The sequence below is a fragment of the Ranitomeya variabilis genome, chromosome 4 (genome assembly GCF_051348905.1).
Source record: "Ranitomeya variabilis isolate aRanVar5 chromosome 4, aRanVar5.hap1, whole genome shotgun sequence".
NCBI classification, from domain to species: Eukaryota; Metazoa; Chordata; class Amphibia; order Anura; family Dendrobatidae; genus Ranitomeya; species Ranitomeya variabilis.
In genome coordinates this window covers 201,619,259-201,641,231 of record NC_135235.1, presented here as the reverse complement: position 1 = coordinate 201,641,231, position 21,973 = coordinate 201,619,259, and the positions used below count along the sequence as shown (strand labels likewise).

General features: G+C 43.9%; 1 protein-coding gene across 1 annotated transcript in view; it reads right to left on the bottom strand.

Moving 5' to 3' along the window:
* The window catches only part of FLT3LG (fms related receptor tyrosine kinase 3 ligand), a 107,917-nt gene extending 86,159 nt beyond the window's left edge, over window positions 1-21,758 (bottom strand). Inside the window, exon 1 of the mRNA XM_077259648.1 lies at window positions 21,735-21,758. The gene's annotated coding sequence lies outside the window, so the exon portion shown is untranslated. The remainder of the gene's footprint in view (window positions 1-21,734) is intronic.
* Between the last annotated feature and the right edge of the window lie 215 nt (window positions 21,759-21,973).

Below are 21,973 nucleotides of genomic sequence, written 5' to 3'. Positions count from 1 at the left end.
GAAGAAAACCGGAAATTTTCTGCAAGAAATCCGCATTTTTTTTTGCGTTTTTTTTCCCGTTTTTTTCGCGTTTTTTTAGCATTTTGCAAAGCGAAATTAGCTTGCAGAATGCTAAAGTTTTCCAAGCGATGCTACAGGAAAAACTGACAGGTTGGTCACACTTGTCAAACATAGTGTTTGACAAGTGTGACCAACTTTTTACTATAGATGCTGCCTATGCAGCATCTATAGTAAAAGATAGAATGTTTAAAAATAATAAAAAAAATTTAAAAAATGGTTATACTCACCTGCAGACAGCGGATCTCCTCAGCGGCGTCCGTTCCTATAGATGCTGTGTGTGTGCAGGACCTTCCATGACGTCGCGGTCACGTGAGCGGTCACATGACCGGTCTCGCGACCAATCACAAGACCGCGACGTCATCGCAGGTCCTTCACCGCACACCAGCTATAGGAACTGAAGCGGCAGCATGCACCGGAGAGGCGGGAAGACTCCGGAGGCCATCGAAGGTGAGTATATCACTATTTTTTATTTTAATTCTTTTTTTTTACCAATTATATGGTGCCCAGTCCGTGGAGGAGAGTCTCCTCTTCTCCACCCTGGGTACCAACCGCACATAATCTGCTTACTTCCCGCATGGTGTGCACAGCCCCGTGCAGGAAGTAAGCAGATCAATGCACTCCTAGCTGTGCGGAATCCCCGCAATTCCGCATTTTTAATGAACATGTTGCTTTTTTTTCCGCGATGCGATTTTTTTGCGGAAAAAAATGCAACATTTGCACAAAAAATGCGGAATACACTGTAAATAATAGGAGGCATATGTTAGCGTTTTTTCGCGTTTTTATCACGTTTTATAGCGAAAAAAACGTGAAAAAAACCGCGAAAAATACTGAACGTGTGCACATGGCCTAATTGCTAAAAAAAAAAAAGTGCCTATCTGCCCCCTATCTGTCGATGTCCCACAACCTGTCTCCTCCATACATCTGTGACCTCGTCTCCCGGTAATTTCCTGCACACAACCTCCGATCCAAGATCTTCAATCAGAGTAAGAACTTTACCAGCACACAGATGGTCCTTTAGTTTTTTCCTGTATAGTACGTATTGGAAAATCCATGTGAACCCTGTAGGGGCAATTTGAAGTTATTGGATGAAATGCCACAGCGGCTATTTTTCTTTTGATTATTTAGAGCTTTTATTCACGGACTATTTTAGATCTGGTCTTTTCCTATCAGGGTTAAATCAGTTCGAATACTGATATATGCTTATATCTTTTGGGTCTAATTGGCAGAAATTGTTTTTTCACTGCCAAACACACTTAAGAAGGCAAAACAAACTTGAACTACGTCACCGGCACAATCATCTTAAGTTGCTATAATTAAGTCCATATCTTAGAATCGGGGTTAAAGGAAACCTGTTACGCACATGCAGTCTGGTCTGTAGACCGCCCGGTATAGACGAGGAGAAGCTAAGCATAAGGATATACGGATTGTTGAAAAAGATTCAGTAGAACTTTTTATGTATGAGTCCAGTGGGCGGTCCTACTAATGATTGACAGCTCTCTCTGCATGCACAGTCATACAGAGAAGACTGTCAATCACTGAGAAGGACCGTCCACTGGATTCAAAGAAATAAAGAAAAGGATTTCAAGTAATAAAATGTTCCCATTCTGATGAGCTCCTCATCCTCTATAACAACCCGTCTGCAAATCAAATACCATTTTCAACATGAATGGCAAAATTATGGCTATGTTCCCTTCAGTATTTTACTACTCCTCACGCAATCACTTAGTTTTGCAGGAAAACAGCCATTAAACCCACAAAACCACTCAACCACTACGCACTTAGCTCTTTAACATCTTCCCAACATAGGACGCATTGGTATGTTTTACTGTGTGTCAAGTATGGGGATATTGAGCAGGCTCAGGAGCCGAGCCTGCTCCATAACCGGCAGGTGTGAGTTGCAGCTAAAAACAGAGACCAGATCGAGCACCAATTGCTGCTGTTTAACCATTTGAATGCCACTGTCAATCTCTGAATGCCGCTACCAATCCCCCTACTCTGCCATTTTGGTGCTTCTAAGAATAAGGTTGCCTTCACATTGTGTTTCGGCATCCATTTAGTCTGATTCAGATGTATGAGTCGATGGTGCTGATGGAGTGAATGTGCAGGTGTGTATCCCTACTGGACACTTAGTCACAGTCTACTTCGTCGGAGTGTCCGCCTCCAGTAGGCGCATAAGCCTGGAAATGATACACATCAAAGGGCACGTTCACTCTGCCAACACCATAATATTGTATGGCCCAGTTGGCGCATATGACCCGAATCCAGTTCTACGGGGGGGGGGGGGGGTTGTTCGGATGTAGGCCCTGACGGGACCACTGGGCAAGGACTTGTCATCTCTACTTATATGTCTGGTTTAGTAAGTTCTTTTCTTAGAACTCTGTGTTATGCTGTTCCTCGGTTAATCTTCTGGGAAATACATCCATGTATTTCTATGAAGCTGAAAGCTCTGTTAACGATTGCTGGCGGCAGTGCCAGGTACTGATGCGAATTTCTCGCATTGAACTCGCAAGTGTGACCCCGGCCTTAGGGGCAAAATATATATATATATATATATATATATATATATATATATATATATATATATATTATATATATTATATTTTTTTTGTTAAGTACCGTATTTTTCGGACTATAAGACGCACTTTTTTTCCTCCAAATTTGGGAGGAAAGTGTGGGTGCGTCTTATAGTACGGATATAGCATGTGGGGAGGGGGGCAGCAGTGAGTGGGATCGCACTGTTATCCCACTTTAGGATGTCCCCGCTGCCCGGAATCAGCTGCTGGGGAAAGCACATGGTCCCGCTGATTAAGTGCAGTGAATATTTATTAGCTGCTCCCCGCCCACCGATCAGATGAGCGGTGAGCCGGGAGCAGCAAATGAATGCTGCACTTAAGCAGCGACACACATGGCTTCCTCAGCTGCTGACTCCTGCAGCAGCTAGGGAGATTTGTGTGTCCTGGGGAGGAGGCAGCAGCAGGGGCCAGAGGAGAGAGAAGATCGCTGCGTACCTGCCTGCCATGCTTGGACGCTGAGTGTTGTGCACAAACAGGACCTGTGATGATGTCAGAAGTGGGTGGGCTGAAGCATCACATGGCAGCACAGAGCCCTCCCTCTTCTTGACATCATCACAGGTCCTTCAGACTCCCCACTAGAATCTGCAGCTTCCTCATAACCTGTGCTGTGGAGAGGCAACAAGAGGGAGGGCTCTGTGTGTGCAGTCATGGGATGCTTTTACCTCACCACAGTGGCTGGCAGGCTGCCACAATTAAGAGGTTAGTCTTTACAATACACAATAAAGCACTCTGCCACTCCTGTGGTGAACTATAACTCCCAGCATGTCATAGGATCTGCAGGACATGCTGGGAGTTATAGTTCTCCCATGGGATTTTAAAGCAGCACTCCAGTGTTATTTTGCAGTGCTGGAGTGGTGCTTTCAATATCAGCCCTGTGCCCCCATTCTTATACTCACCCTCCAGCATCTTCATATAGTACTTCACAGACACCACACTGGTCCCGCAGCTTCCAACATAATAACATACTATTATATATAATAACACCACATATAATAGTATGTTATTTATGTTATTAAATATTTTACCACATTTTTTTGCTTAAAATATTTTTTTTCCCTATTTTCCACCCCTAAACCTGGGTGCGCCTTATAGTCCGGTGCGTCCTATAGTCCGAAAAATACGTTATATAATTCCACATGTGTTAATTCATAGTTTTGATGCCTTCAGAGTGAATGTACAATTTTCATAGTCATGAAAATACAGAAAAATCTTTAAATGAGAAGATGTGTCCAAACTTTTGGTTTGTACTGTATATTATATTTTAACTGTTTTGGTCTGTTTAAATTTAATTTACTTTGACATCATTTATGAGTTTCAACTGTTTGAGTTGTTTTTTGATTAAGAAAGATAAATCCTATCTTTATAAAAAAAAGTCTATAAACCACATGAATTCTGGCTCGTGTAGAAAATGCCAAAACCAGTCCCATAAAGGCCGGATGCCGTCAGCGCTCTTGACATGGTTAACCACTACACTTTACTCCAGTCTGCTCCTGAAATATGTACTCCCTTCCAAGTGATTCTTGTGGTTTCCTACTTCTAGACTGTTAAGGGATTTCTGAGAGCTTATCTATTCTTTGCAGGATTAATTCCAAACCTACTAAAAAGTCTAAATAGTGCTCCTGTTGCCAAAATAAACTTCATTATTAGCCGTTGCCAGGTCTTTGTATTTTTCCTTTCTGTGTGAAATCTCATATAAAGACCTGAGTAGTCCTGTAGCAGAAATCATGTGACTGCTGGGAAAATATGGTTGCCAGAAGCAAGTTTCTCCTCTGGTGAAACACGTTCCTTTAACCCCTTTATGACCCAGCCTATTTTGACCTTAATGACCTGGCCATTTTTTGCAATTCTGACCAGTGTCCCTTTATGAGGTAATAACTCAGGAACGCTTCAACGGATCCTAGCGGTTCTGAGACTGTTTTTTCGTGACATATTGGGCTTCATGTTAGTGGTAAATTTAGGTCGATAATTTCTGCATTTATTTGTGAAAAAAACAGAAATTTGGCGAAAATTTCGCAATTTTCACATTTTGAATTTATATTCTGCTAAACCAGAGAGTTATGTGACACAAAATAGTTAATAAATAACATTTCCCACATGTCTACTTTACATCAGCACAATTTTGGAAACAAAATTTTTTTTTGCTAGGAAGTTATAAGGGTTAAAATTTGACCAGTGATTTCTCATTTTTACAACAAAATTTACAAAACCATTTTTTTTAGGGACCACCTCACATTTGAAGTCAGTTTGAGGGGTCTATATGGCTGAAAATACCCAAAAGTGACACCATTCTAAAAACTGCACCCCTCAAGGTGCTCAAAACCACATTCAAGAAGTTTATTAACCCTTCAGGTGTTTTACAGCAGCAGAAGCAACATGGAAGGAAAAAATGAACATTTAACTTTTTAGTCACAAAAAAAAAGTACCGTATTTTCCGGCGTATAAGACGACTGGGCGTATAAGACGACCCCCCAACTTTTCCAGTTAAAATGTAAAATCTTCTTAAAAGTCGGGGGTCTTCTTATAAACCGTGTCGTCTTATAGGGCCGGTGACTTTTGTGCCTTTTGGGGGGGGGAGTGGGCCTGATGACGACGAGGGGGCGTCTCACAGGAAAGTGAGTATCCCCCATTACCTCATTGTATCGCTGCAGCGTGGGGTCTCTGCTGGGAGCGGCGGCTGCTGCTCCTCATTGTGCCGCGTGGGTGCTGTGGGGCGGCGGCTCCTCTTCTTCAGTGTGTGGCCTCTGTGCTGCTGGGCGGCGGCGGCGGCTTATCTTCAGGCAGTCGGGGCTCCTCCGGTATCTCCTTAAAGCCCGGAGGCCCTGCCGGCAACTCCATCGGTGCAATGCAGTGGCCTCCGGGAACATGGCCGCTGCTCAGATTCAGATCTCGTCCCGAGATCTCGGGAGACGAGATCTAAATCTGAGCAGCGGCCATTTTCCCGGAGACAGCTCCATTGCTGCTATGCGGTGACCTCCGGGAAAATGGCCGCTGGGGGCGGCGCATGCTCAGATTCAGATCTGAATCTGAGCAGCGGCCATGTTCCCGGAGGCCACTGCATTGCACCGATGGAGTTGCCGGCAGGGCCTCTGGGCTTTAAGGAGATATCGGAGGAGCCCCGACTGCCTGAAGATAAGCCGCCGCCGCCGCCCAGCAGCACAGAGGCCCCACACTGAAGAAGAGGAGCCGCCGCCCCACAGCACAGCCGCCGCCGCTCCCAGCAGAGACCCCACGCTGCAGTGATACAATGAGGTAATGGGGGATACTCACTTTCCTGTGAGACGCCCCCTCGTCGTCATCAGGCCCACTCCCCCCCCACCCACCATATACACCCGGCAAGGCGATACCCGGCGTATAAGACGACCCCCGACTTTTAAGAAGATTTTCAGGGGTTAAAAAGTCGTCTTATACGCCGGAAAATACGGTACTTTTTTTTCCACAAAAAAATCTTTTTGCCTCAATTTTTTCATTTTCACATGGGCAACAGGATAAAATGGATCCTAAAATTTGTTGGGCAATTTCTACTGAGTACACTGATACCTCACATGTGGGGGTAAACCACTGTTTGAGCATATGGTAAGGCTCAGAAGGGAAGGAGCACCATTTGACTTTTTGAATGAAAAATTATCTCCATCGTTAGCGGACACCATGTCGCGTTTTGAGAGGAGAGCCCTGTGTGCCTAAACATTGGAGCTCCCCTACAAGTGACCCCATTTTAGAAACTAGACCCCCCCAAGGAACTTATCTAGATGCATAGTGAGCACTTTAAACCCTCAGGTGCTTCACAAATTGATCCGTAAAAATGAAAAAGTACTTTTTTTTCACAAAAAAATTCTTTTAGCCTCAATTTTTTCATTTTCACATGGGCAACAGGATAAAATGGATCCAAAAATTTGTTGGGCAATATCTCCTGAGTACGTTGATACCTCACATGTGAAGGTAAACTACTATTTGGGCGCACGGCAAGGCTCGGAAGGGAAGGCGTGCCATTTGACTTTTGGAATGGAAAATAAGCTCCAATCGTTAGCGGACACCACGTCGCGTTTGGAGAGCCCCTGTGTGCCTAAACATTGGAGCTCCCCCACAAGTAACCCCATTTTGGAAGCTAGACTGCCCAAGGAACTTATCTAGATGCATAATGAGCACTTTAAACCCCCAGGTGCTTCACAGAAGTTTATAACGCAGAGCCGTGAAAATAAAAAATAATTTTTCTTTCCTCAAAAATGATTTTTTAGCCCGGAATTTTTTATTTTCTCAAGGGTAACAGGAAAAATTGGACACCAAATGTTGTTTTCCAGTTTGTCCTGAGTACGCTGATACTCCATATGTGGGGGTAAACCACTGTTTGGGCGCACGGTAGGGCTCGGTAGGGAAGGCACGCCATTTGGCTTTTTGCATGGAAAATTAGCTCCAATCATTAGCGGACACCATGTCGCGTTTGGAGAGCCCCTGTGTGCCTAAACATTGGAACATTGACCCCATTTTGGAAACTAGACCTCCCAAGGAACTAATCTAGATGTGTGGTGAGCACTTTTAACCCCCAAGTGCTTCACAGAAGTTTATAACGCAGAGCCATGAAAATAAAAAATAATTTTTATTTTCTCAAAAATGATTTTTTAGCCCGCAATTTTTTATTTTCCCAAGGGTAACAGGAGAAATTTGACCCCAAAAGTTGTTGTCCAGTTTCTCCTGAGTACGCTGATACCCCATATGTGGGGGTAAACCACTGTTTGGGCACATGCCGGGGCTCGGAAGTGAAGTAGTGACGTTTTGAAATGCAGACTTTGATGGAATGCTCTGCGGGCGTCACGTTGCGTTTGCAAAGCCCCTGATATGCCTAAACAGTAGAAACTCCCCACAAGTGACCCCATTTTGGAAACTAGACCCCCAAAGGAACTTATCTAGATGTGTGGTGAGCACTTTGAACCCCAAAGTGCTTCACAAAAGTTTATAACGCAGAGCTGTGAAAATAAAAAATAATTTTTCTTTCCTCAAAAATAATTTTTTAGCCCACAATTTTTTATTTTCCCAAGGGTTACAGGAGAAATTGGACCCCAAAAGTTGTTGTCCAGTTTCTCCTGAGTACGCTGGTACCCCATATGTGGGGGTAAACCACTGTTTGGGCACACATCGGGACTCAGAAGGGAGAGAGCACCATTTGACTTTTTCAACGCAAGATTGGCTGGAATTAATGGTGGCGCCATGTCGCGTTTGGAGACCCCCGATGTGCCTAAACAGTGGAAACCCCTCAATTCTAACTCCAACGCTAACCACAACACACCCCTAACCCTAGTCTTAACCCTAATTCCAACCCTAACCCTAAGGCTATGTGCCCACGTTGCGAATTTGTGTGTGGATTTTTCGCACTGTTTTTGAAAAATCTGCAGGTAAAACGCACTGCGCTTTACCTGCGGATTTACCGTGGATTTCCAGTGTTTTTTGTGTGGATTTCACCTTCGAATTCCTATTATGGAGCAGGTGTAAAACGCTGCGGAATCCGCACAAAGAATTGACATGCTGTGGAAAATACAACGCAGCGTTTCCGCGCTATATTTTCCGCACCATGGGCACAGCGGATTTGGTTTTCCATAGGTTTACGTGGTACTGTAAAGGTGATGGAAAACTGCTACGAATCTGCAGCGACCAATCCGCTGCGGATCCGCAGCCAAATCCGCACCGTGTAACTCTAATTCCAACCCTAGCCCTAATTGTAACCCTAACCCTAATTGCAACCCTAACCCTAATTCTAACCCTAACTCTAATTCTAACCCTAGCCCTAAGTGCAACCCTAGCCCTAAGAGCAACCCTAACCCTAAGTGCAACCCTAAGTGCAACTCTATCCCTAAGTGCAACCCTAACCCTAAGTGCAACCCTAATCCTAAGTGCAACCCTAAGTGCAACCCTAACCCTAAGTGCAACCCTAACCCTACCCCTACCCCTAACCCTACCCCTAACCCTACCCCTAACCCTACCCCTAATGGAAAAACAAAAATAAATATAATTTCTGTATTTTATTATTGTCCCTACCTATGGGGGTGATAAAGGGGGGGGTTTATTTACTATTTTTTTATTTTGATCGCTGTGATAGAACCTATCACAGCGATCAAAATGTACCTGGAAAGAATCTGTCGGCCGGCAGATTCGGAGGGTGCACTGCGCATGCGCCTGTCATTTTGGAAGATGGCGGCGCCCATGGAGCAGACCGAGGACACCGGGAGGGACATCGGAGCTCAGTAAGTATGGGGGGTGCGATCAGAGCACGGGGGGGATCGGAGCACGGGGGGAGCAGACAGGAGGACGGGGGAGCGGACAGGAGGACGGAGGGGAGCATGGGACATGACAAGACAGAGAGGAGGAGATCGGTGGCCGTGGGGGGGGGCAGATCGGGGTCTCCAGCCATGGCAGATGCTATTGCAGCATCGGCCATGGCTGGATTGTAATATTTCACCAATTTTCATAGGTGAAATATTACAGATTGCTCTGATTGGCTGTTGAAAGTGAAACAGCCAATCAGAGCGATCGTAGCCACGGGGGGGCGAAGCCACCCCCCTGGGCTGAAGTACCACTCCCCCTGTCCCCTGCAGATCGGGTGAAATTGGACTTAACCCTTTCACCCGGCCTGCAGGGACGCGATCATTCTGTGACACAGCATATGCGTCACCGGTCGGATTGGCACCGACTTTCATGACGCATACGCTGTGTCACAGGTCGGGAAGGGGTTAATAGAGCTTAATCTATAAATATGCACAAACAGTCTTAATTTATTATATTTTACATAGGTGATTCTTGTGAATGGAGCTCGTGTAAGAGTGCGGAAAGAAAAGAAACACCCTCCTGAAGACCTTATAGTGCGATGTTACTATTCGGACCACTCTGTGCATGCTCAGTCTACTATGTACATGACCAGCTTTCACTGCACATTTTCAGTCTACTTTGCGCATGCTCAGTCTACTCTACAAATAATCGATCCACTCCGCATGCTCAGTTTCTTCTTCAGCTGTTCTGTCTACTCTGCGAATGCTTGGTCTATTCTGCACATGCTCAGTCCACTTTGTAGACCACTCTTTGAAACATTCGGCTCTGTGCATGCGCAGTCTGCTACGTGGACCACTCTTCGGACCAATGTGTGCAATCTCAGTCTACTATGCACCGGTTTTGTCTTCACTGCACATTTTCAGTCTACTTTGCGCATGCTCAATCTACTCAGCAAATGATTGATCCACTCGGTGCGTGCTCAGTCTACTCTATGAATGTTTGGTTTACTCTGTGCATGCTCAGTGTTCTACATGGACCAATCTTCAGACCACTCTGCACAATCTCAGGCTACTGTTCTTCAGATGCTCAGTCTATTCTCTGCATGCTCAGTCTATTTTTTAAATGCTCATCTCTGCGAATGCTTGGTCTATTCTGCACATACTCAGTCCACTTTGTGGACCACTCTTCGAAACACTCTGCTCTGTGCATGCGCAGTCTTCTACGTGGACCACTCTTCGGACCAGTCTACCATACACCGGTTTGGTCTTCATTGCACATTTTCAGTCTAAATTTGCACATGCTCAATCTACTCTGCAAATGATCGATTCACTCTGTGCATGCTCAGTCTATTCTTTGCATGCTTAGTCTAGCCTGTGATTGTTTGGTTAACCTTGTGCATGCGCAATATGCTATGTGGACCACTCTGTGCTATCTCAGTCCACTATGCACATGATCGGTCTTCACTGCTCATTTTCAGTCTACTTTGTTCAGTAGACAATTTTCAGTAGACCATGCACATGTTGTGGCTTCTCTGCGCATGTTCAGTCTATTCTAATCAAACTTTTTCTACACTTCGTATGCTCAACTTGTGCCGAGAAGATGGAGGAAACTACACAAGGAGACATTGAATAGGAGAACAGCAATTATAGGAACGATACAGTGCGTATACTCAAATATGGAGCAATTCGTACTGGAGGATGAGTTCAAGATAAAAAAAAAAAAAGGAAACAGAGAATGACGATAACATATTTTGGGATGTTGGAGTTAAAAATTGGTCCAGTTACAAAAGTAATCCTATTTCCAATTTTTAATGATTTTGGATATAGCTCCTTTTCAGTCACTAACGGGATCTGAGGAATACCTCTTCAATCCCCATGACTCGCAACGGTAGAGTCAACGAGTTGTGCAAATTGTAAGACTGCTTTGCCTGTTTAACCAGTGGCATCACCAGGACTGCACCAATGCCACCATATCTTGTGGAAAGAATAACACAGTGCCATTGAGAGCATGAGATAACTGCAAAACGTAATAGAAACTGATGGGAAACCCCTAAATCTTGATGGTTTCTCCCCAAAACAGCGCCACACCTGTCCACAGGTCATATGTTGTATTGCGGCCCAGCTACATTCTCTCCAATAGAGATGAGCAGACATTACCCATAGCGGTTTTTAAAGAAAACAGTCATGTTTTTCTAGTCTTTACCCTATACAAAAAAAAATGTGGGCCCTTATGTCATGTAAATATATTACTTTTTGGGGGATAATTTTAGAAGATATCACATATCGGGCATCATGTATTATTACTGCTTTCTTTATTATTATGACACATAATATTCCCAGATCCACGTATCCTTTATTGGGAGGCTGGAATTATGGCAAACTTATTGTAGAGTAAAACAAAACCCCAAAAACTTATCATATTGTCCTCCTTTAAATGTCTTTGATTTAGTATAGATCTCCAATCTTTCGCTGAAAAAAAAATTGAATACGCTCTCACAACCTATCAAATAGGCTGCAGTTCACAACGCAACCACTGGGTGGCCCATATAGACACATGGCATACACATCTCCAGACAGAGTATCATGAAATTGTGTTTCTTTTTTACTTTTACAAACCTTTCAATCTCACGCCATTATACACGTTGTTAAGACACTCAACTATTTTGTCACTAAGCGCCAAGAATTTTGTTTTAGATCAAAACATTGGTTGCAGTAAGAAACAGTTATTGAACTAGTGATACGATATTATATGTTTCGTTAAGCTATGAACGGTATTAGGACTAAAGCCAACATTCCTGAACTACATAGACGGGAGGCTGTGGGTATACAGGATCCTTGGAATTTCTACATTTAGCATTTATCAGACTTGGATCTGTTCTTCATGAATGTTGCCAGGGGCGGACATATCATTGATGCAACCAGAGCAGCCTCACCGGGGTTCCAGGAGGTAAGGAGGCCACTACCACCTCCAAAGTAGGTGAAATTGTGCATTAGGATGAGCTATAGGGCAGCAAAGGACCCATATTGGGCAGCAAAGGGCCCATATTGGGCAGCAAAGGGCCCTTATTGGGCAGCAAAGGGCTCATATTGGGTTACAAAGGGCCCATATTGGGCAGCAAAGGGCCCATCTATTGTTCTTACACAGGGGCACCTTTAATAGGACATATAATGTCAGGAGAGATGAGAAGTCCTCTGTAATGCATTTAGTCAACCAGGTCAAGTGAGGTCTGCTCATTCAGTCAAACTTATCAAACTAATTGATTGAATGTAATCTTAAGTAATAATGGATTGAGCTACTGTTCAAGGAGAAAAAAAAGAGGTCAATTTTAGAGTTAATCAATAAATCCATAGATTAGTTACTCCGAGCCTGTGATCTTATACTGGACTTGCACCTGACTTAAGCATTAGGTCACTTTCTGATGGCACATTCCCATTAATATCCAGGTGCCTAGTACCGGTATACTTGCCATGCATCACTCTTGTGAACTCTGCAGTGGTTATGCCGGCAGAGACAGACACTGATGATGTCCCCATCTGGATATAGTTTGCGATCTGCTAGTTGAAGATCCCTGGTCTTGTAAACTACTAGACTTGCATTTTTTTTTAACGATTTCCCTATCTCTTTACCTCCAACTATTAGACGAGTAGGGTAGAGTAAGTATAGGGACCTTGTAGACCCAACTGGCATAGTGGGAAATAAGCTATTTTTTAATATATGAAGTCTCTTGGGATTAGCAATTAGTGATGATCAGATCGTTTGGGATTCGAAGTCGCCAACATTGCCAAATTTTCCCAAAAAGTGTAAATAATTAAATATATGTGCTGCAAAATGAGTATTCCTTATAACGCTCTGACATCTCTCCGGACCTCAAAGTATAATAAATGTAAGAAGTAAAAAACAAAAAATACCTCACCGCTACCTCTCGAGGTGACTCTCCACCAGGCGTACAGCCATCGTCTTGCATTTCCAGCTTCTTTGCTATAAGCCTGGAATTTTAGCCAAGTCACTGCGCGCTTTACAAAAAAAAGAGGGTGGTTCACTGGCAATGACAAATCCAATTAAAAGTGAAATGAAGCAGAAGGAGGAATTTATGACTTTGCTATAATAAAAAAAATAACACAAAAGGGAAATCCTCAACGCTAGACACCTTTAGGCTATGTGCACACGATGCAGATTTAGTGCGGATCCGCAGCGTTTTTTTCCGTGCAGAAACGCTGCAGATCCGCAAAGTGATTTACAGTACAATGTAAATCAATAGGAAAAAAAATGCTGTGCTAATGGTGCGGAAAATTCCACCTGAAAAACGCTGCGGATCAAAAGAAGTAGCATTTCATTTCTTTTGTGCGGGTCTGCAGCGTTTCTGCACCCTTCAATTATAGAAATCCGCAGGGGTAAAAAATGCAGAAAACCTGCACAAAGTCCGCAACAAAAATGCACAAAATCTGAATTAAAAAAGCGTCAAATCTGCACCTGCGTTTTCTGCCAGGAGATGCGGATTTTGTGCAGAAAATTCTGCACCCCAATCCGCAAAGTGTGCACATAGCCTTAAACTAAAAAGTGACACCTATTTGTCATCACCATCTCAGCCACTAAAAGGGGCGAGAGAGAGAGAATTTTCCAGCTGAAATGTTCGGGTCCCCATTCTTTTCGATCAGGTTTGGGTTCTGGTAGCCAAACCGAACTTTGGAATAATAATAATTTTTATTTAAATAGCGCCAACATATTCCGCAGCACTTTACATTATAGAGGGGATTTGTACAGACAATAGACATTACAGCATAACAATAAACACAGATCAAAACAGATACCAAGAGGAGTGAGGGCCCTGCTCGCAAGCTTAAAATCTATGGGGGAAAAGGGGAGACACGATAGGTGGATGGTAACAATTACTTTCGTTGTTCGGACCAGCCATAGGGTAAGAATCGGGTGTTCATGTAACGCTGCATGACCCAGTTATCAGCCTAAGTATGTAGCAGTACAGACACAGAGGGATATTAACTGCATGAAGTGTATGAGAACATGATGTGAGGAACCTGATTATAGTTAAAGTTTTTTGAATGGGCCACACAGGGATAGTTAGGTTAATGCGTTGAGGCGGTAGGCCAGTCTGAACAAATGCATTTTTAGGGCACGCTTAAAACTGTGGGGATTGGGAATTAAAAGTATTAACCTGGGTAGTGCATTCCAAAGAATTGGGACAGGAGTGGGAGGTTCTGATTTTTGAGGATGCTAACTTCAGGTCATTAGCGGAGCGGAGGGCACGGGTAGGGTGGTAGGCTGAGACCAGGGAGGAGATGTAGGGTGGTGCTGAGCCATGGAGCGCTTTGTGGATGAGGGTAATAAGTTAGTACTGGATTCTGGAGTGGATGGGTAACCAGTGTAATGACTGGCACAGGGTAGAGGCATTGGAATAACAGTTGGTGAGGAATATGATCCTGGCTGCAGCATTCAGTACAGATTGGAGAGGGGAGAGCTTGGTAAGAGGGAGGCAGATTAGTAGAGAGTTACATTAATCCAGAAAAGAATGAATAAGAGAAACAGTAAGAGTTTTTGCAGTCGAAATTAAGAAAAGGTAGAAGTCTAGAAATGTTTTTGAGGTGCAGATAACAAGAGCGAGCCAGTGATCGGATGTGGGGGGTGAATGAAAGCTCAGAATCAAGTATGACCCCAAGGCAGCAGGCATGTTGCTTGGGAGTAATGGAGGAACCACACACGGAGATGGCAATGTCAGGCAAAGGTAGGTTAGTAGAGGGAGAGAACACGAGGAGTTCAGTTTTTGACAGGTTCAGTTTCAGATAGACGGAGGACATGATGTTAGAGACAGTGGTAAGACAATCACTGGTGTTTTCTAAAAAGGTCGGCGTGATATCAGGAGCAGAAGTGTATAATTGGGTGTCATCAGCATAGAGATGGTACTGGAAACCAAATCTACTGATTGTCCAATAGGGAAAGAGAAGAGGAGGGGGCCTAGTGTTGTGAATTCCGTTCTCGAACTCCCTCCTGTGGTCATGAATGGTACTTCGGCGTAGCATCAATTCCCCTTAATGGAATAGGATACTGCAAGGGCTCCAAGAAAAAACCACAGCGCCTGGCAAACTCCAAGTCCATCAAATTCAGGGCAGCGCCTGAGTCCACAAATGCCATAACAGAGTAGGACGACAAAGAGCAAATCAGAGTAACGGACAAAATAAATTTAGGCTGTACAGTACCAATGGTGACAGACCTAGCGAACCGCTTAGTGCGCTTAGGACAATCAGAGATAGCATGAGTGGAGTCACCACAGTAAAAACACAGCCCATTCTGACGTCTGTGTTCTTGCCGTTCAGCTCTGGTCAAAGTCCTATCACATTGCATAGGCTCAGGCCTCTGCTCAGAGGATACCGCCAAATGGCGCACAACCTTGCGTTCACGCAAGCGCCGATCGATCTGAATGGCCAAGGACATTGATTCATTCAGACCAGCAGGCGTGGGAAACCCCACCATAACATCCTTAAGAGCTTCAGAAAGACCTTTTCTGAAAATTGCTGCAAGGGCACACTCATTCCATTGAGTAAGCACAGACCACTTTCTAAACTTCTGGCAATATACCTCCGCTTCATCCTGACCCTGACACAAAGCCAGCAAGATTTTCTCTGCCTGATCCACAGAGTTAGGTTCGTCATAAAGCAATCCAAGCGCCAGAAAAAACGCATCTACATTAAGCAATGCAGGATCTCCTGGCGCAAGGGAGAATGCCCAGTCTTGAGGGTCGCCACGTAACAAAGAAATAATGATTTTTACTTGCTGAATGGGGTCACCAGAGGAGCGGGGTTTCAAAGCAAGAAACAGTCTACAATTATTTTTGAAATTCAGAAATTTAGATCTATCTCCAGAAAACAAATCAGGAATTGGAATTCTAGGCTCTAACATAGGATTCTGAACTACATAATCTTGAATGCTTTGTACCCTTGCAGTGAGTTGATCAACACAAGAGGACAGACCTTGAATGTCCATATCTACACCTGAGTCCTGAACCACCCAGAGGTTAAGGGGAAAAGAAAGACAAAACACACTGCAGAGAAAAAAAAATGGTCTCAGAACTTCTCATCCCTCTATTGAGATGCATTAACACTTTGTTGGCCAGCTGTACTGTTAATGGACCTGGTGGTTAGGTGCACCTGGAATGACCTGATGGTTAAACTAGAAGACAGGACAAGCTCTGGGAAGTGGGAACTCTGCTGACCGCAATCCTAATCCTATAACACACACACTAGAAATAGCTGTGGAGCGTACCTAACTCTCACTAGACGCCTCTTCACAGCCTAAGAGCTAACTACCCCTAAAGATAGGAAATAAAGCCTTACCTTGCCTCAGAGAAATTCCCCAAAGGTAAAGGCAGCCCCCCACATATATTAACTGAGTTAAGAGGAAAGTCACAAACACAGGGATGAAACAGGTTTCAGCAAAGGAGGCCAGACTTTACTAAATAGACTGAGGATAGGAAAGGGATCTATGCGGTCAGCACAAAAAACTACAAAAAGCCACGCAGAGTGTGCAAAAAGACCCCCGCACCGACTCACGGTGTGGAGGTGCCACTCTGCACCCCAGAGCTTCCAGCTAGCAAGGCAATATCATGTTAGCAAGCTGGACAGAACTTAGCAAGTACTAAGAAATATATTCAGTACACAATGAACAACAAATGAACTAGCAGGGACTTAGCTTCTGCTGGAGTAGACAGGTCATCAGAAAGATCCGAGAGAGATCTGAACCAGTACTAATACATTGACAGCTGGCATGGAGTAACAATCTGAGTGGAGTTAAATAGAGAAGCCAACCTAGCCGCAAACGAGGGCAGCTGAGGAGGCAACCTCAGAACCAGCAGTTCCACTCACAGCCACCAGAGGGAGTCCACGGACAGAACTCGCTGAAGTACCATTCATGACCACAGGAGGGAGTTCGAGAACGGAATTCACAACAGCCTAGGACTGATACTCGAGGAACCCCAACAGTAAGGGGAAGATGAGAGGAGGAGGAACCAGCAAAAGAAACAGTGAAGGAGCGATCAGATAGGAGAACCAGGAGAGAACAGTGTCCTTAAGGCCGATGGAGCGGAACATAGTGAGGAGGAGCTGATGATCCACAGTGTTGAATGCTGCGGAGAGATCCAAGAGAATTAGCATGGAGTAGTGACCATTAGATTTAGCTGATAGTAAATCATTAGAGACTTTAGTGAGGACAGTTTCAGTAGAGTGTAAAGAGCGGAAACCGGATTGAAGAGGGTCGAGAAGAGAGTTATCTGAGAGATAGTGGATAAGATGGGAGTGGACCAGGCATTCGAGGAGTTTAGAGATGAAGGGAAGATTGGAAACAGGTCTATAGATAGCGGCACAGTTTTGGTCGAGGGATGGTTTAAGTAATGGATGTATGATGACATGCTTAAATGAGGGAAAAATACAAGAGAAAGAGAGGTTGAATATTTTTGTTTGGTGAGAGAAGACAGCAGGGGAAATGGACTGTAGGAAATGTGATGGAATGGGGTTACTGGTGCAAGTGGTCGGGCGAGAAGATGCAAGGAGCCTGATTACTTCTTCTTCTGTGACTGGTTCAAAGTCAGAGAGTGAGCTAGATGCAGTGGGGGAGGGAGGGTAATGCATGATATGAGGAGATTGGGAGATAATTTCCTGTTGGATATGGTCAATTTTTTCTTTGAAATAATTGGCCAGATCGTCAGCATGGAGATCCGTGGTTGGGGCCTGCACTCTTGGGTTGAGTAGGGAATGAAAAGTGTCAAAGAGACGATTAGGGTTATTGGACAGTGAGGTGATGAGCGTGTTGAAATAGGTTTGTTTGAAGAGGTGAAGGACAGAGTTTTATGTTTTAAGCATAAACTTATAATGGATGAAATCTTCAGGTAGATTTTCTCCACAGGCGTTTGGCGCACATGGCACCGCTGTAGGAAAAGTGTTTGCAGCGCGTGCCATGGTTGTCCCCATCTGTGCCATGTTGTTCTACATATAGGAGGTGCAGCTTCATCCAGGGCACTTTGCAGGGTTTCATTGTAATGCTTCAGTGCAGGATCAGGACATGAGAATGAGGAGATAGGGGCCAATGAGGACTGCAAGTTCTTCATAAGTTTCTGGGTGTTAATGACCTGTATGTTTCTATAAGTGTGGAAAGTGGGGGTGACCTGAGCGGGACGGCAGTTCTTGATAGAGAATGAAAGAAGGTTGCGGTCAGAGAGCGGGAGAGGGGAGTTTGTGAAATCATCCACTGAGAAAAGCCGGGAGAAAACCAAGTCAAGGGAGTTTCCATCTTCATGAGTTGAGGAGTTAGTATGCTGCGAGAGGCCGAAAGAGGAGGTTAGAGATAAAGTTCAGGTCGGGTACCAGAACTCGAACTTCCAAAGGTACGCTCAACCAGAACTCGAACTTCCAAGGATCTGCTCAACCAGAACTCGAACTTCCAAGGGTCTGCTCAGCCAGAACTCGAATTTCCAAGGGTCCACTCATGCCTACTCAATGCTCAGGACTCTTCTTTTGTATTATTATTTTTTTATCTCTTTTCTAACACAGATACACAGATATATTTTTCTTGTGACTTTACTATGAAACACATCAGCTTCTCATGCCTCCACTTCAGATAATGTGTGCAAACTGTAATACGCTGCAGAATATGTTGGCGCTATATAAAAAAAAAAAGATTTTTATTATAATATCCCAGAATGTAAGTGCCCTATCCCCTTTACCTCTCCTGCTTTTTAATGCCGCTCATCCCCTACTTACACATCCGTCACCTTCTTTCCTGCTATATTTGCTGCTGATTTCCATGCTGTATCCACTACTGTACTTGCCGCTATTTATTTTACTACTTTTCTGTGATATTGGACTCATCTGACGGCTGTCCATACATGTACAGTTATGTAAGCAGCTTGCCAGGGGGGTAAAACTCCAGTCAAAGCATCAGGTTTCAGAGATGGGAATCTCCGACTCTGTTAACTACGATAACTCCACAAACCCAGGGTAAAACCTGAGCCTGGACAGTGGCTGCTAACACAAAAGTTGCCCCTTTTTTGGACACCAGCCCGCACACACCAGGGGACGACAGAAGAAGTATTTATTTTATGCTTTCTCTTTCTTTTATATGACATTAGTAGATGGTTGTGCCATGAAGAGGGCAGAACAAGTGCTTTTCATCAGGAGTCCATAATAACCTTGGTGATTATTCTGGTTCTCCTGATGAAGAAGTTGGTCCAACTTCAAAACGAGAATAAACTGCACTGATCTTCTAAAATGACGTCCTCTGGACTTTTACAGGGAATATCTCATCAGCAGCGCCGATCATCACTCATATGCCCTATCCACGGCAGACTTCCCTGTCCTGATGGTGCTGCAGCCTTGATTCCTCAGTTGTGGGCTATACAACTCCAAAAGGTGGGCAGGTACCTGTCCCTTCACCTTTCACTTGCTTACCGGCTAAATACTATTGCACTTGTTGTCCTCTCTTCTTTACGAAGAGGGAAGACAAATTCTTGACACCATGTGAGCTTCACTGTCTCTGCATACAGACCCCCGCACAGGAAAGTTCCGGTGATCACTGTGCCCATATATGGGCAGTGATGTCACTAGAGTTTCCCAAGGTATAAGCTTCACAAATACTATACATGCCGCCCACAGGCTTTTATGAGAGCCATTGAACATGGTCTATCATCTTCCATACTGATGTATTCTGGAGAGTCAGAGGCCAAAAGGACAATTTTTGTCCTCCAACTCCCAATTAAATGCTTTGACCATAATTAGCATGTATTTCTAGATATTACACACACATTATAGAGTGGACAAACTGAACATAGAATAAATATGTTATGTACCCAAGGGCCTTATCTGCATGATGTATAACACTTAATATATCTGTTTTATGTCTAGACCTCTTCCAAGAGTGTGAAGAACACATTCTATGATCTAAGGGGTAAGGTTTCTCATTGTGGAGAGAGACAAGCCAGGCCTTTCATGTCAGAGTGGGGAGACTTAAATGCCATGCATGCTCCTTCGTGAAATTAATTATGCAAATTGCCTCTTCAAAAAGGAAGAGGAATTGAACTCTAGCACTACCTAGATCCCAGTCTTAAGCCTCTCAACTAGCCAAATCAGATCTCATACTTAGCACTAATGAGGGGCAACACCCCGAAACAAGTGGCTGAAAATTGAGATTCTGGTTTGGCTTTTATCCTATGCCATATTGCAAGGCTTGTTAAAGGGTTAATATTGACTTGTAGGATCGCTGCTTCCAATAGGTGGCGCTAGAGTTCTATTCCTCTTCCTCTCTGAAGAGACAATTTGCATACAGAATACTTTCTAAGAACAGCACTAAAGGCTTCCAGTGTAATAAGAGGGTGGATAACCCCAAGGAGATTAATGATGCAATGACACGCCCCCCCCCCCCCCCAACCATCCCCTCTTTGCCGAAATAATGCAATAATGAACAAAAACGGGAAATAGAACTCCAAATTTGTTGAAGAAAACAATAGATTGTAATGCAAAAAAGTGATGCAATATTTCGCCTCCATTGTAGCTTTTCTCAGCCATGATTCTATATAACCAAAACATCACATCAATTTTTGGATTACAGTGTATTTGGTTTTCTCTGTTTTTGCAGTGCTGCCTCTCCTTCATCTTTACTAATCCAAGAGTGGTCAAAACGGAAGGAGGGAAGAGAAGCCGAATGGTCCTCGTTTCGATCTTGAGATGATACTAGCCTTCCACATATTTGCTTTATATCTTTTAATTTTAAGCAGATGATGATGGTCCTTTTGACAATACATAGAGATTATATCAATTTTCTAACATTGACGAGATTCAAAGTCTTCAAATTGCCCAAATTTTACCCGGAAATTAGATTTGCAACTAATTAATTTTTCATTGTCTCTTATTATGGAGAGACGGCAGGGAATAATAAACCCAAGATGTAGAAAAAACTACCACTACTCACCTCCACTATTCACTGCCCGCGTACTGTCCTTGGCACATCTTCTTACCACTGCATCTTCATGGACTGCAACTAGGCTCGGGACATCTCATTGCATGCGCATTGTAAGGTCATGGCAACATCATGACGTCAAGAGGCTGGGCCTCCTGGCATAGTCGTCGTAGACCGAGTTGCGGCCGAAAGTCGCAGCCATGCGTGAAGATGAAGAGTGCGGCAACAGTAAGAAGAGGCGCCCAGGACAGCATGGGAGAGAGCGAACAACGTAGGTATCCGGAGAGGCGAGTATTATTTTTTTTCTTTAAACCTCTTACGAGCCCTCAAGTTCAGCAGCCGCCATTTTGCCGAATTCACATGGTGCAAAATCCAAAAAATTCACATACAAATTTTTGAAAAAATCCAATTTCACTTGAATTAATTCGTCCATCTCTACTTATTAGGAAAAAAATATTTAGGCAGTGTTCACACATAGTCTCTGCAGAACAAGGTGGCTACACCTTAAAGGAGTATTCTGGATTAAGCAAATAAAATGGTTATATACAATTTTCCGGTATGCTTTCTATATGTATTCCTTATGCATTTCAAGACCTGCTTTTGCTGTATTTTAACGGGGTTATCCAATACTTTGCGTATTTTTTTTGCTACGTTGATAAGATTTTACAGGCAGGTAGCTGCTGCCTACCTAGATATAATATTAATATTAGAATAGGACCATCCTGATGTGGGTACACCTTGTCATGGTGGGATGGCTTTTTATTTTATTATATACTGTTTTATTAAAAACAGTGTTTACTAAGTACCCTGTTCTTTATATGCACTATTGTTTTTTTACTGACTTACAGCAGGGTATATACTCATTTTGTTTCTATCTTAGGTTTATCTGCTATCTACCTAACGGTTCTGCCCGATGCCGTCCTCCGCCAGCTCGGACCAGTCATGACGTGCTCACGCTAGAATTTTTTGCTTCCTATGACGTCATAGGAAGAGAAGCTCTTCATCTTCTGATCTTCTCTGCCGAAGTCATGCTGATTGATATCTGGCTCCCTGCAGTTAGTCTGCGGGGAGCTGTCTGTCAATCAGCATAATACTGGCAGTGACGCCTCATTAACAGAGCAGAGCGGATGAGGCAG